Source organism: Sceloporus occidentalis, unplaced genomic scaffold (assembly GCF_023333645.1).
Source record: "Sceloporus occidentalis isolate IW3139 unplaced genomic scaffold, rSceOcc1.0.p SCAF_8, whole genome shotgun sequence".
NCBI classification, from domain to species: Eukaryota; Metazoa; Chordata; class Lepidosauria; order Squamata; family Phrynosomatidae; genus Sceloporus; species Sceloporus occidentalis.
The window spans coordinates 42,376,023-42,388,303 of NW_028316988.1; the positions used below are offsets into that span (position 1 = coordinate 42,376,023).

The 12,281-nt window shown below is 43.0% G+C and overlaps 1 protein-coding gene across 1 annotated transcript in view; it reads left to right on the top strand.

The window, feature by feature from the left end:
* The window catches only part of LOC149308761 (neurite extension and migration factor-like), a 179,081-nt gene that overhangs the window by 88,433 nt on the left and 78,367 nt on the right, over positions 1–12,281 (top strand). Inside the window, exon 2 of the mRNA XM_089536417.1 lies at positions 3,323–3,431. The gene's annotated coding sequence lies outside the window, so the exon portion shown is untranslated. The remainder of the gene's footprint in view (positions 1–3,322; positions 3,432–12,281) is intronic.

Consider the following 12,281-nt stretch of genomic DNA (forward strand, 5'->3'; position numbering starts at 1 on the left):
CCAGACAAAGCCAAGGAGGAATACATTGGCAAAGCTAGATTTCTGAGTGTGTAAGAGGTAGGTGAGCCCCTGAAATCTAATGCAAAGCATCTAATCGCATCTCCTTTTACCCTTATCTAGTGAAATGTGGTAAGTTTAAGTGGAAACAGCTGCTTCCCATATATTTCTGTGCCGTCTCTCGCTGGCAGCCGCACACAAGGTATGGAGGGGGATGCCATAGCCCCCTCCACTAAAAACAATTAGCCTCCCAAGGCTGCATTCAGTTAGCTGGGGTTTTTCCTCACTTTCCCTCCCTCCTGAGCACTGCCTTTCAGCCATGTCTGCTGTCAGAGGCATTGGAAATATGCACCTGCAGAGATGGCTTGTAAATAGCGCAGGAGGGTTAACAAGTGTCCTCAGCCCAGGAACGTCAAAGTGTCAGAGGAGCCAGGTGTGTGGCGTTGGGGGAAGGACCCTCTTCCTCGCCATCCCGGATTGCAAAATGAGGGCATCATTTTTAGGGGGGATTGTGATGGAAGCCGGCTTTGTTGATTGACACTGAAGGTTGTTTTGTTTGCTGCATTGTTTGATTAAAATGCCTGCATAAATAATGAGGCACTTCTGGCTTATTACACTCTCCCTCTCTCTCTTTCTGCATCCCATTTGCATTTTCATGCACGCCAAAAATGAACCGACAAATGCATTTATTTCATTTTTGAGGGGAAAAAACAAAAAGGAAGTGTATAATTGCTACCCAGAAAACATGTGTTGTTTGCATTCGTTCTCTTGTTCCTCACTGACGGCTGGTTTTTGGTAATCTTCTCCCTCTCTGGTTTGACTCTTGTGTTAGATGAGGATAAATTTCAGTATTATTAACTAAATAACAGTACTCCAGTTACAACGCTCCGAGGGGGTCTTGCATTAGGGGCCCAGCTAGCGGTCTGGAAGTTGTGGGGGACAGTTTGATGAAAACATGGGTCCATGCCATTATTAGTGGGAGGAGAGCAAAATAGCCAATGTTATAAAACATTTACACAAATTTAAGGTGTGACCATATTTGAAGCGCATTGTTTTGATATATTTTGGAAACGCACAACATTCAGGCTCTAAACAAGGCAGCAAGATAGTCGTTGTGACACAGTTTGTCTAAAGTCTGAAAAATCAGACTCCTTTTCTTGACTCAGATCCAGATGTTTGACACATGGATACTGCCGCTGAAAAGTGGTCTCCCTGCAGCAGGCGACAACTCTCGACTCCATAATCCGTATCAGAAAATGCCACGTAGGCCAGTGTTGTTGTGTTATGGGAGCCGCTCTGCCCCTGTTTGTGGCTGCCAGAGATGTGGAAGAATGGCGCACAAAATTTACAAGAAGAGCATTCCTCTTCAGCAGCAAACCAATGAGTGTGCGTTCGTGTTCTGGAAATGAGAGTTACAAATCGATTTAAATCAATTATTTAGATCATTTAAATAAGCCCCTTTCCCCTCCTTGTTGATTTAAATCAGACCACTGATTTAAATTGCCCTGATCTAAAACAATACAGCCCAAGGCTTTGCCGGTGGATTTAAATGGTCCATAAATTGGTTTAGAAAGCTTAGTGCTTTTCAGCCAGATGGACGGTTGGTCCTGGTTTAAAGTGAATGTTTAAAGAGAATTTGAAGATCATGTCTTACTTCAGAAGAACACGGACCTGTAAGGGATAGCAGTATCCTTTCTGTTCCAGACACAAAACATCCAGGCCCCCTCATTTTCTAAACCTTTGGTGTTTCAACCTTAGTAAGATGCTTTCTTGCTTTTCTCCTCTCCCCCGCCTTCCTTTTAACCCAGGAGAGCTGAATTTAAATTTCAGTGATGCGTTCCACTATATGAACAGATCTCTCATATACAATATATCTCTTCTCCAGCTACTCACCCATAAAACAGGAGTGCAGACATAAACTCCCAAAACTATTGAGAAAATGAAATATATCTAAGAATCGGGACGCATTTCCTGAGCTATAAAGAGGGCTGTTCATGGGGGGTGGGTGGGTGGGTTGTGGCTATCTTTCCACTGGGAAATGGACTGTAAAAAGAATTTAGGAATCAGATTTTAGAACTAGGTACAGTTAGGCAGAAAGGCATTGTAGTGTACTAGGGCTTTGAGTGCTGGATTAGGGCCCTGGGAGACCAGAATCTCCATTCAGTCATGGAAAGCCATTGGGTGGCCCTGGACACCTCTCAGCCTCAGGGGAAGACTATGAGAAACCTTTCCCTTGGAATAAATCTTGCAGGGGGGAAAGTATAGGATAGGGTTGCCATAAGTTGGAATTGACACCATGGGAACCTTTGCCTTGTGGATGAATCTGTTCTGATAGTACCAGTTGTCGGGAGCTACAACTAGGAACCCGTAGATGATGATGATGATGATGATGATGATGATGATGATGATGATGATGATGATGATGATGATAATAATAATAATATCTTTATTTCTATACTGCTTTTCCAATAAGATCAAAGCGGTTCACAGATTCAAGAGAAAAATATACATCGCATCATATAACAATACAATTACAATCACAAATACATTCCATAAAACATTGTATTGCATTGCACAGAGCAATGCTGACCCAACCTGGCTGGCCATCGCCTCTCTCCAGCTTCCTATCTAAGCTGGGTCTTTTCCTGGGCAACGGGGGTCTTCCTGGCAAATGGTTGACACCGTCCTCAGCTTAACTGCCTTGGCTGTGGTCCTCTGCTGCCATTATGATGGGTAACAATGAGGTGGGGAAAGTGGGTTGAGAAGACCTAGCAGGACTTTGAGTGGCCAGGGAATGCATCTTGGAAAGGCTGCCTTTTTGGACTACAGCTCCCAGAATTCTTAACCAACATGGCCATTTGTGTGGAGTATTTAGATTGTGCATGTATTTGTATGTGTCTGTCTATATGTGTGTCATGGAATGGATAAGTCCAGGAGGTGTTAGGTGAAGAAGTGAGAGAGTCTAATTCAGGGCTACCATTTTCAGTGGCCTCCCAGAGTTTAGCATTGCCTTCAGTTCTGCCTGAACAATGCAGCACTGCTGAAGCTAAGCATTGGCCCCTGTTTCTCTCCTCTCCAACCTTAAAAAGGCAGTGACTCATTAAAGGATACAGGAGAATGGGGAAATCACACCACTCTGTCATCATAGATCTTGACCTTTTACCAAGAAGCGATGTTGCTTGAGCAGCCAATTGTCAGTTTTGGTGAATCCAGTTTACAAATCCATGTTTTCCTCTCTGATCCACCTGTACTTTTATATCATGTGCCCCTAACCCATAATGGCACCATCTCCTCACATTCTGCCTTCTCTTGATGGTATTTGCAGATCTACCTTCCTCCTACGATTCCTGGAAGTGATGGAGGCCAGCAGGAGAGAAGGAGGGTCGTCTTCTAGATGAGCTTATGGGCACTCCTTTTCGAGGCATGGTTGCACAGTAAGTTGGCTTGCATTTCACATTTGCCTGGTATTTTGCCATTCATTCAGCTCCTTGTCCTTCCTGGGGATGCCAAAAAGGAGTATATATACACTGCTTAGAGTGATATACACAGAATAGATCCCTCATCTGAAGTTGTTAGAACTTGATCCTCCTCTTTTGTCACTAGCTCCAGAAATGTTTAGCTCTTCCCCTTAGAACAAATATGAGAAAAGTAAACACTCTAACAAAACACAAACTAGCAAAAATGAATTAGTGGGATCCAGTGGGCATAGTGGTTAAAAACTGTGGAACTTAAAGGAGGGAGCCACAGGTTCTTACCTGTGAAGCTGTGGATAAAGACGCTTTGCTGTTCTCCTTGAAGAACGTTCATTTTAAGCGCTCTGTGATCCCATAGACAATTCCTTCCTTTCTTTTTCAGCTTGAGAATAGGACCCTCTGGAATATTTCAATCTAGTATTAATGGTGCAGTGTCTGGAACCTGGAGAACATGAACATCTTGTGCCTAACTGTGTTTGGACTTCAACCAGTGGTTCCCAAACTTTGGTCCTCCAGTCAGAACTCCTGACTGTTGGCTAAATTGGCTGGTACTTCTGGGAGATGAAGTCCAAAACATCTGGAAGATCAAAGTTTGGGGACAGTTGCCTTCAAACACAGTCACTCAGCCTGACTTAGCTCCTTGGGTTGTTGAAAGGACAAAATGAGGGAACAAATGAGAACTCTGTACGCTCCTGTGAACTCCTTGGAGGAAAGGAGAATATTAAAAACATAATAAATAAACAATATCCCGTTCTTGACCCCCTCAGGCAGTTGTGTCTATTAATGAAGAGAGGATGCATTTTAAACAGACCGGAATATCTGTGTATTCTGTTCAGTGGGGCTCAGCGGGACTCCATAGCAGTGAAGAGACAATTTGGTTAAGGAGGATGCATGTTGAATTCACTTCTTGTAATTTCATACAGTTCTTTTCTGATCTTTCGGCTGTGCATTCATCTTCACCGTGCCAAGCTTTTGCTTTGTCGCTCTTCTGCGGTTACAATGCGAGGTGGCCCTCCGTGTCTCTAATGAAAAGGAATAAAATCTTTGTGTTGCATCTCTGTGTTCTGACCTTGGCATGCCTGGAAGCCATGTGCTGAAAGGGGGAGAGCAGGGAATAATTGCACTGTTTGCGCTTTATCTCTCGGGCATTGATACCTGCGGTTCGTGTGCCTTGATAATTAAATCTGAGAATCACACTCGTTTCAAGAGAAATCACAGTCGTTTCACTCTGTTCCTGTAAGCAGCATTTTATTATTCTTTGGGGCTTGTTTTTCTTTTAAAATGGTCTGTTTAGAAAAGGACTCGAGTTGATCTCTGAGCAAACTAAATTTGCATTGCACACAATGAGGGGATATGTATATGTGTGTGTGTGTTTGTGAGTGCACGCACATGCAGGCGGTGTCTTGTGTCTAGTTGACAGTTGTGCTGACATTGGGGCAAACTGTGCATTGTGACGTCATAGGCTTTCATGGCCGGCATCCATAGTTTTTGTAGGTTTTTCAGGCTATGTGGCCATGTTCTAGAAGAGTTTATTCCTGACATTTCTCCATCAGCTGTGGCTGGCATCTTCAGAGGAAGATCTTCAGAGAAGATGCCAGCCACAGATGCTGGCAAAACATCAGGAATAAACTCTTCTAGAACATGGCCACATAGCCCCAGAAAACCCACAAAAAACTACAAACTGTGCATTATGTGTGAACGGCTTTTAGCTTTTAACAATATACTTCTATTCTATTCTATGTGTGAACACCTTCAATTGCAGTCTTGCAGAACCGCATCCACATTTCACTCCAAAGCTTGTTTTGGACATGGTTGACTCACCTGTTCTCCACCTGCCGCTTTCCTGCTCTCCATCCTATCTCCCTGAACTGGCTTTTTAAGCTATCATGGCCTTTGACCCATCTCTAACAAGGCCTATAACTAGTGAAAAGATGTTAAAAACAGTGGCAGCTCTTGTGGGCTTCCATGATGGTTGGAGTTTGTGTGAAACCATCCTGGGATCCAGGCTGCACTGTAAAATTCTTCTCTGGGGTGCTAAATCAATTCCCCAAACAGGTTCTGCAGTCTGCAGAGGTATCCAAGCTTCGGCACCTGAAACAGCTCCTTCAACATCACTCCAGAGACATGGGTTAAAAGGGCAAAACCCAGTTTGCTTCTCTGCTTGACTGATTTTTTGCTGATGCTGAGAGTGTGACTTGCCCAAGGTCACCAGTGGGTTCCATGGCTGAGCCGGGAGTCGAACCCTGGTCTCCAGAGTCGCGCTCCAGCATTAATCCTAAGAACGAGATAGTATTCCTGCATGGCAGAGGGTTGAACTGGATGGCCTTTGTGGTCTCTTCCAACTTTATGATTCTATGACTCTAACCTTTGTGTTCAAAGGGAGTGTGCTACAAAGTGCCACTTGGTGAGGTGCAGAAGCAGGGAAGGTCCTGTTGCTTTCCATCAGTCTAATGTGTCGCACTTCATAAAGGCCTTTGCAAACCACTTTGTAGTGTTATCCCCTTCTAACTAGTGACCAGACCATCCTGTGAGACAACATAGCTCCTCCTTGCCTCTTAATGTGTGATATTACTGTGTTTGTAGCTGAAGCTATTAAGATTTTCTCCTCCGCCTCCTTGCCATATTCACATTATTACATTTGGAATGCCTTTGCACTTTTTAAAAATGTTCCTTTTTTTAATTGTAGAAGAATGCCAGCGGTTTTCTTCAAGGGTTGCGTTAAAGGTTTTCTCTGGAGGCAAGATATCCTCCAGAGAGGAGGGAAATGGAGTTTCTAGAGAAATGCTCTGTAAAGTGCCTTAAATGGATAACTCCTGGGAAACTTCACACAACACTGGAACTTCTTCAGCCGTTTGACTTTCCCAGTTCTACTTGATTGAAATTTCTAGGTGAGCGCCGAAACGGAGGAGTTGGAGCCGAGGGTGGATTTGTCAAAATGAAAAGGCTTTTTGCAGGGAATCCATTTTTATGATATGTAATTGACTCAGGAGCAAATAAGGTTAACTGAAATCTAAAAAAGAACCGTCCAAAATGTCCCAAGTGACTCTGGAAAGGAACCATCAAGCATGCTGAATGCTGCCAAGGGAGTTTTCTTTTTTGAAAATAATTATGCAAGCTGACACTTTGAGTGTTGTATTGCAAGTTTGTGTGTTGGGACGTAGTGTGTGATTCTCTCTGTGTAAACCAGGAGTGTGTGGGTTTTGTGAAAGTGGTTCCGCTTACTAATGGTAAGCTAATTTTTGGTTTGTTCCATTCTGGCTTCGTCTTGCATCCAAACTCATCCCTGCAACTGTGGTTTGTTTGCTAGCGGCTAGATGCAATTTGGGAGTCATTTGTTTTGGGGTTGAGCATGTTCCTGCCCCTGTAACATGGTGCAAATGTCTCTATGCCTCCAAGAGAGCATTTGGGCGTCCAAATTAATTAATTAATTAATTCATTCATTCATTCATTCATCCATCCATCCATTTTGTGGGAATAAGTGCAACAGGGGGTACAGTCTTCCAGTGTCTCCTGTGTATTATTGCATTATTGAAAATCAAGTCTCCATTCCCTAGGATTTCAAACTCTGAGCTGCAGTAATCCACATGTTATATGTGGGGCTAATATGGTCCCTTGCCCATATTTCCCCTCTCCTTTCTTTGCTTAGCTTTGTGCATTAGGTGACCACCATCTCCTTAACCCTGCTCAAAATACAGTTGGCTCTCTGTTTTCATGAGGCTCACACATATCCAAGCCTGATAGGTTTGAATGGGGCGCATGCCCGTGAGCGCATGCAGGGTGCATGCTGCGGGGGCACACCCCATTGGAAACAATGGAGGTCGCCCCTCCGTGACTATTCAAGGCTGCAGATCCCAGATCTGCACAGTAGGAGGGGCGACTGTACTATTAAGACACACTGCACTGAGGCTTTGTGTCCCTCTCTGTCTGACGTTGACTGCCATATCTGTCAAAACCTGGACCATGCAGAGGATGTTTGCCATCTTCTGCTCATGCAGTTAAAAACCAGCACTCGACAGTCCCTGTTCTATGAGGCAAGGAGGTCTAGGTTACTCAGGTCACTACCAGGTTTCTTTGTGGAATCGAACAACATTTGTCAATTGTTTGCACTTGGCTTCCATGATTTCCCCAAACCTGATGCTCCTAGGATTAGATTGTACTTGGAAACCTCATAAAAATGAGTCTTCTAATCATTCTATCTATAGAACAGCTTGGGTTAACAATTTACTCACTTTCCTGGCTTTTCAAGCTATTTATAGGACCTCGGTATATTCTCCTGGTTTTCATTAATCTTAAAAAAACCTTTGATTAAAGCAGTTATTGGTTGGGAAGGGAGTATCTGTTACAAAGGCCAATAGCAATTACATCAGTGGAATGTATTTAGATTTCATTTTCTTTCTGAAAAAAACTCCCGTGGGAATGACCGTGAGGCGTTAAGCTGTGAAGATACCGGCGGAAGAAGTGTGTTAAAAGCAATTAGTAGAAATTTAGCAAAGTAGATTGAAAACCAAGTCTCCGTTCCCCCAGAATTTCAAACTCTGAGCTGCAATAATCCACATGTTGCATTACCAGCAGGAATGATGGATGCAAACAGCAGATCGCGGGTGACATTCGGTGTCAGTCTGCTGGGCGGTGATTCCATGATTTTGTCTGAACTTTCATCCTCCAGTAGGCTTGCCAACTTGGATATTGCATCTAAAGTTCATACTGAAAACTAGAATGGCCACCCCTGGATGCCAAGAAAGTGGCCTTTGTTCGTGAGAGAGTTATTTTGATCCCTTTGGAATATAACCATGGTTCAAGTAAGGTTGCACATAGGGCCACCAGCGTACATCTATCCAAAACTAGCTAAAATTTCACAGGAACGTAGGCCATGCCACAGCTAGTGACTTTAATTTTTAAATACAAGTTGAGCCTGCTTCATCCAAAATGTTTGGGACCAGAAGTGTTTTGGGCTTCTTTTGGATTTTGGAATATTTCCATATACATCATGTGATATCTTGGAGATGAGACCCAACTCTAAACATTGAAACTTATTTATGTTTCACATGCACCTTATACACATAGCATGACGTTAATTTTATACACAGTATTTTTAATAATTTTGTGCACGAAACACAGTATTTTGGAGTTTGGAATTAGTCTCAACCCGTAATGCAATAAAATGTTGAATGGTAAAGAAGAACACTGGTTCTTTGGCTGTTCTCGTTGTGTTTCTTTTCATTTTCAAGTCTCCCCTTTATTAAAAAGCAACATAAAACCAGCAGATTGGCCTGCCTAGGGAATAAAGCAGAACAGCCGGTGCAGTTTTGGGAGAGCAGAAGAAAGTGAGGACTGTACGAAGTTGTGTGCATGTTTTGCAGAGTGTGCCAAGTATAAAAAGGGAGGGAAAAAAGATCTTGTTCTGAAAATGAAGTTACATGAATTAGGTAGTTCTGAAGTGTGCAAATTCAAGAAGAAATGGTTTAAAATGTGAATCGCATTGCACAAAGAAAAAACCACAAAGTGTCTGAACCCAGCACAGAAACAAGGATGGGAGCAAAATGCAGGTGTGACTTACAAAACTCAGCTAAATCAAAACCAACAGATTTTCACATCTATAGGTTTTACATTTCCACCTTTTTTCCATTGTCAAACCCAAACCATGTGGTCCCCAGGAGATTTCAGACACTGACTGGACCTAGGCCTGCTTCAGATACCGGGCAGTGGAAGAGCCAGCATGATCCAATGGTTTGAATGTTGGAATAAGACTCTACAGATCAGAATTCGAATCCCCATTTGGCTATGGAAACCTTAGACAAGTCACCCTCTCTCAACCTGACAGGAAGGTAATCTCAAATCCCCTCGGAACAAATCTGGCCAAGAAAACCCCATGATAGCTTCACCTGAGGATCACCATAAGTTGGAAGCCCCTTGAAGGCACACAACAACAACCACAGCAACAGGGCTGTGGTCTCATGTCCTTCCAGACAATACCCTTGAAATATTTCCTTTTTTTAGCTGTCTTTCTTACTCCTGAAATTTAGCTTCTGTCAGCTGGGAACTGCTTTTTTGTCGCTTATGTCAATCAATGCAGCGTGCCATTCCTTGATGGCCCTGTGCAACGCCAAGCATATTAAGTACCACATAAGTCAGCCCTTTAAAATGGAAAGGCAGCGCTGTCAAAGTCTCATAGAGCTGGTCAAAACCAGGAAGACCATCTCTGCAGGAAATTAGAACTAAAGTATATGCTTGATTACATTTTCTGAATATGTGGGAGCAGATAGGTGGGAGTGTGTCCATGCTCTTAAGTTCCCGTTTTTCGTATGTGCTAGCCACTATATACTATACATATATGTTCCATGTCTTCCTGGATTTCAAAGCAGAACCGGCTCCCGCTGCAAAAAGTCCACTTTGAAATGTTAAGGGTTGGCGCTATATACCCCAAAGGAAGGAAAGTCAGATTCCAGATCCCTTCCCAAGCTATCTAAAATAGGGACACATTGATGGACTCTTCTTGTATCTTAACCTTCACCCCCAAATAAACACAAGAAATGCACTGTGGTCTTAGATTTGTTATAAAGAAGGGGGAAGTTAAGGTATGCCCCCTAAAAGCAAACTATGTGTCTTCCTTAGTAGATTTTAACCATGGACACATCCATGGTTCCTGTTTCCACCTGAACCTCCATTCTGAGCAAGGGACAAGGGTTCTACCCCAGCTTCTGGTACTGTGGGCCATTACAACTCATTGGCAAACAGTTGCCATTGTTTTTGGACTGGAGGAAGTATGATTTGGTATTTATGAGTGGAGTAGTACAACATTCAGCACAGTTTCCATTAGCCTTGCAGAACATGTCACTGAACTTCCCTTTTGAGATAAGGTCTGAACGAGAAATCATTTACAGATTGACTGCTCAGTAGTGGGGAAGCTTTATATCTTAAGGGTGTATTCTTTATCAGAAAGTCATGTTTTAGGACTTACTTGGCTTACGTGGGACTAAGCTTGTTAAAACGCAGCAAGACTTCCTTTAGTTAAGAAGGGTCCGTCAGTCTGGCCGTGTACTGAAAAATGGAGGAAGGGGAGTTGAACTTGCTTGCTTTTTGGAAGTATAGCTCCAACATTGACTTGCTTTGAACTAAATGGGGAAGGGAGCCTTGCTACCAGAAGGACTCAAAAATGCCTTCTGTTAGTAGATGAAAAATCCTTTCCCAGAATCTGTCAAGTGGAACAGGGAAGGATGCTTGTCTTCCTCCATCCTTTCTGCAAGTATTCCTCAGAAACACATCCATTATAGGTATTGTGGGTTTTAATGCAAAGGTGTCAGGTATCTCTGAATAGAAATTAAAGGAATGCCAGAGGTAAGACTAAACAAAAGGGGAAGATGCGCAGAAAAAGTGGTAAATGAGGTGGAAATTGCAGGCGAATAGACAATGAGAGAAAGTTAAAGTAGCAATTTATTCTCTTTGCGCAAGGAAATGCATTTCATGTTTTACAGAAATCTTTGAAGAAGTTCTCTCTTTAAAACCTGTTCTAAATATATCTTAAAAGCAGAACTGAATTGATTATTTCTACAACAAAAAAAGAACAGTAAAAAAATCGCAACAAACAACAAAACTATGTTGACTGACAGCCTTAATCTGCCTTAAATGAACGTTGCAGTTTGATGCCCCTCATTTCATCATGTTGGAATGGAATAAACATAGGATCAACCAAGGTTCGGCCCCTGCAGCGCATTTTTTCTTCTCCAAATTTGAAACCTCTTCTTTGAGAGTATTATGGAAGACTCTTCTACTCATGTAGTGATTTGGTTGAGATGTAACACCTGGTGAGGCCAGGAAGAAAAAGATGGCGAATGCAGTGGCTCTGAGCAAGGAAGAGCATTGGAGAAGCAGTGTCCTGTGCCTACAGGCAACAAGTGCCAGGAAGGTTATAATGCAGAGAAGGATTTGCAAGTGTGTTGAGCCAGTTCAGGTCATACACAGGTAGTCAAGAGAGTTTGCCAAGAGAGGTATATTTGTGAGGTCTCAGCTGTTCCAAAGTCCAGCAATCACAATAACCAAAGCCACAGGGGAAAGACACTTCAAACATCAAGAATCCAAATAAATCCATGTGAAGGAAATGCGCAAGGAGTTGGGAACAACAAAAACTTCCAGCAGCTGGTGTGGGATTTATAGCCGCTTGACCCTGGGATGCCAATTGCTTGATTGCTCAGCGTTTCTTGTTCAAGATCCAGTGGCTCCTTCACTGCTATTCCTTGCCATGACCAAGTTCCACAGATGTTCTGATGCTGCAACAACTACACTTTCCAGAATTCCACAGCATGGAGCCATGGCAGTTAAAGTGGTGGCAAGCCGGGTTATTGCAGTTTGGATGCATCCTCAGTCTCCTTAGAGTTCAAATAGGCAGCCATATATGTTTTAAAAAATTAAATGCAGTGGTCCTTCCACATTCACTGGGATTAGGGTGAAGGATCCCTATGGATGTGGGAAAGCCACAAATTAAAAAAAACAACCCTATTCTTTTTACTGAAGAGAACACCTCTTTAGACATCTCCAGCTCCTCCAGTGCAACTCTGTGGTCAACATCTGCCAGAAGATGATCATAGAATCATGCTGGGAGGACCTACAGGTGCCTAGAGAAGTGTTTTATCCAGGAACTTCTAGGTTCTCCAGCACAACTCTATGGTCAACTTCTGGCAGAGTTGCGCTGGAAGACCTAAAGTTCCTAGAGAGAATGTATTAATCAAAACTGCAGATAATCAAATCCAGAAAAGTCTAAGCCTATTGTAGTAGGTTTGTAGGGGCTGATTTTCACTGTGACCGAAGGGCTGTTGT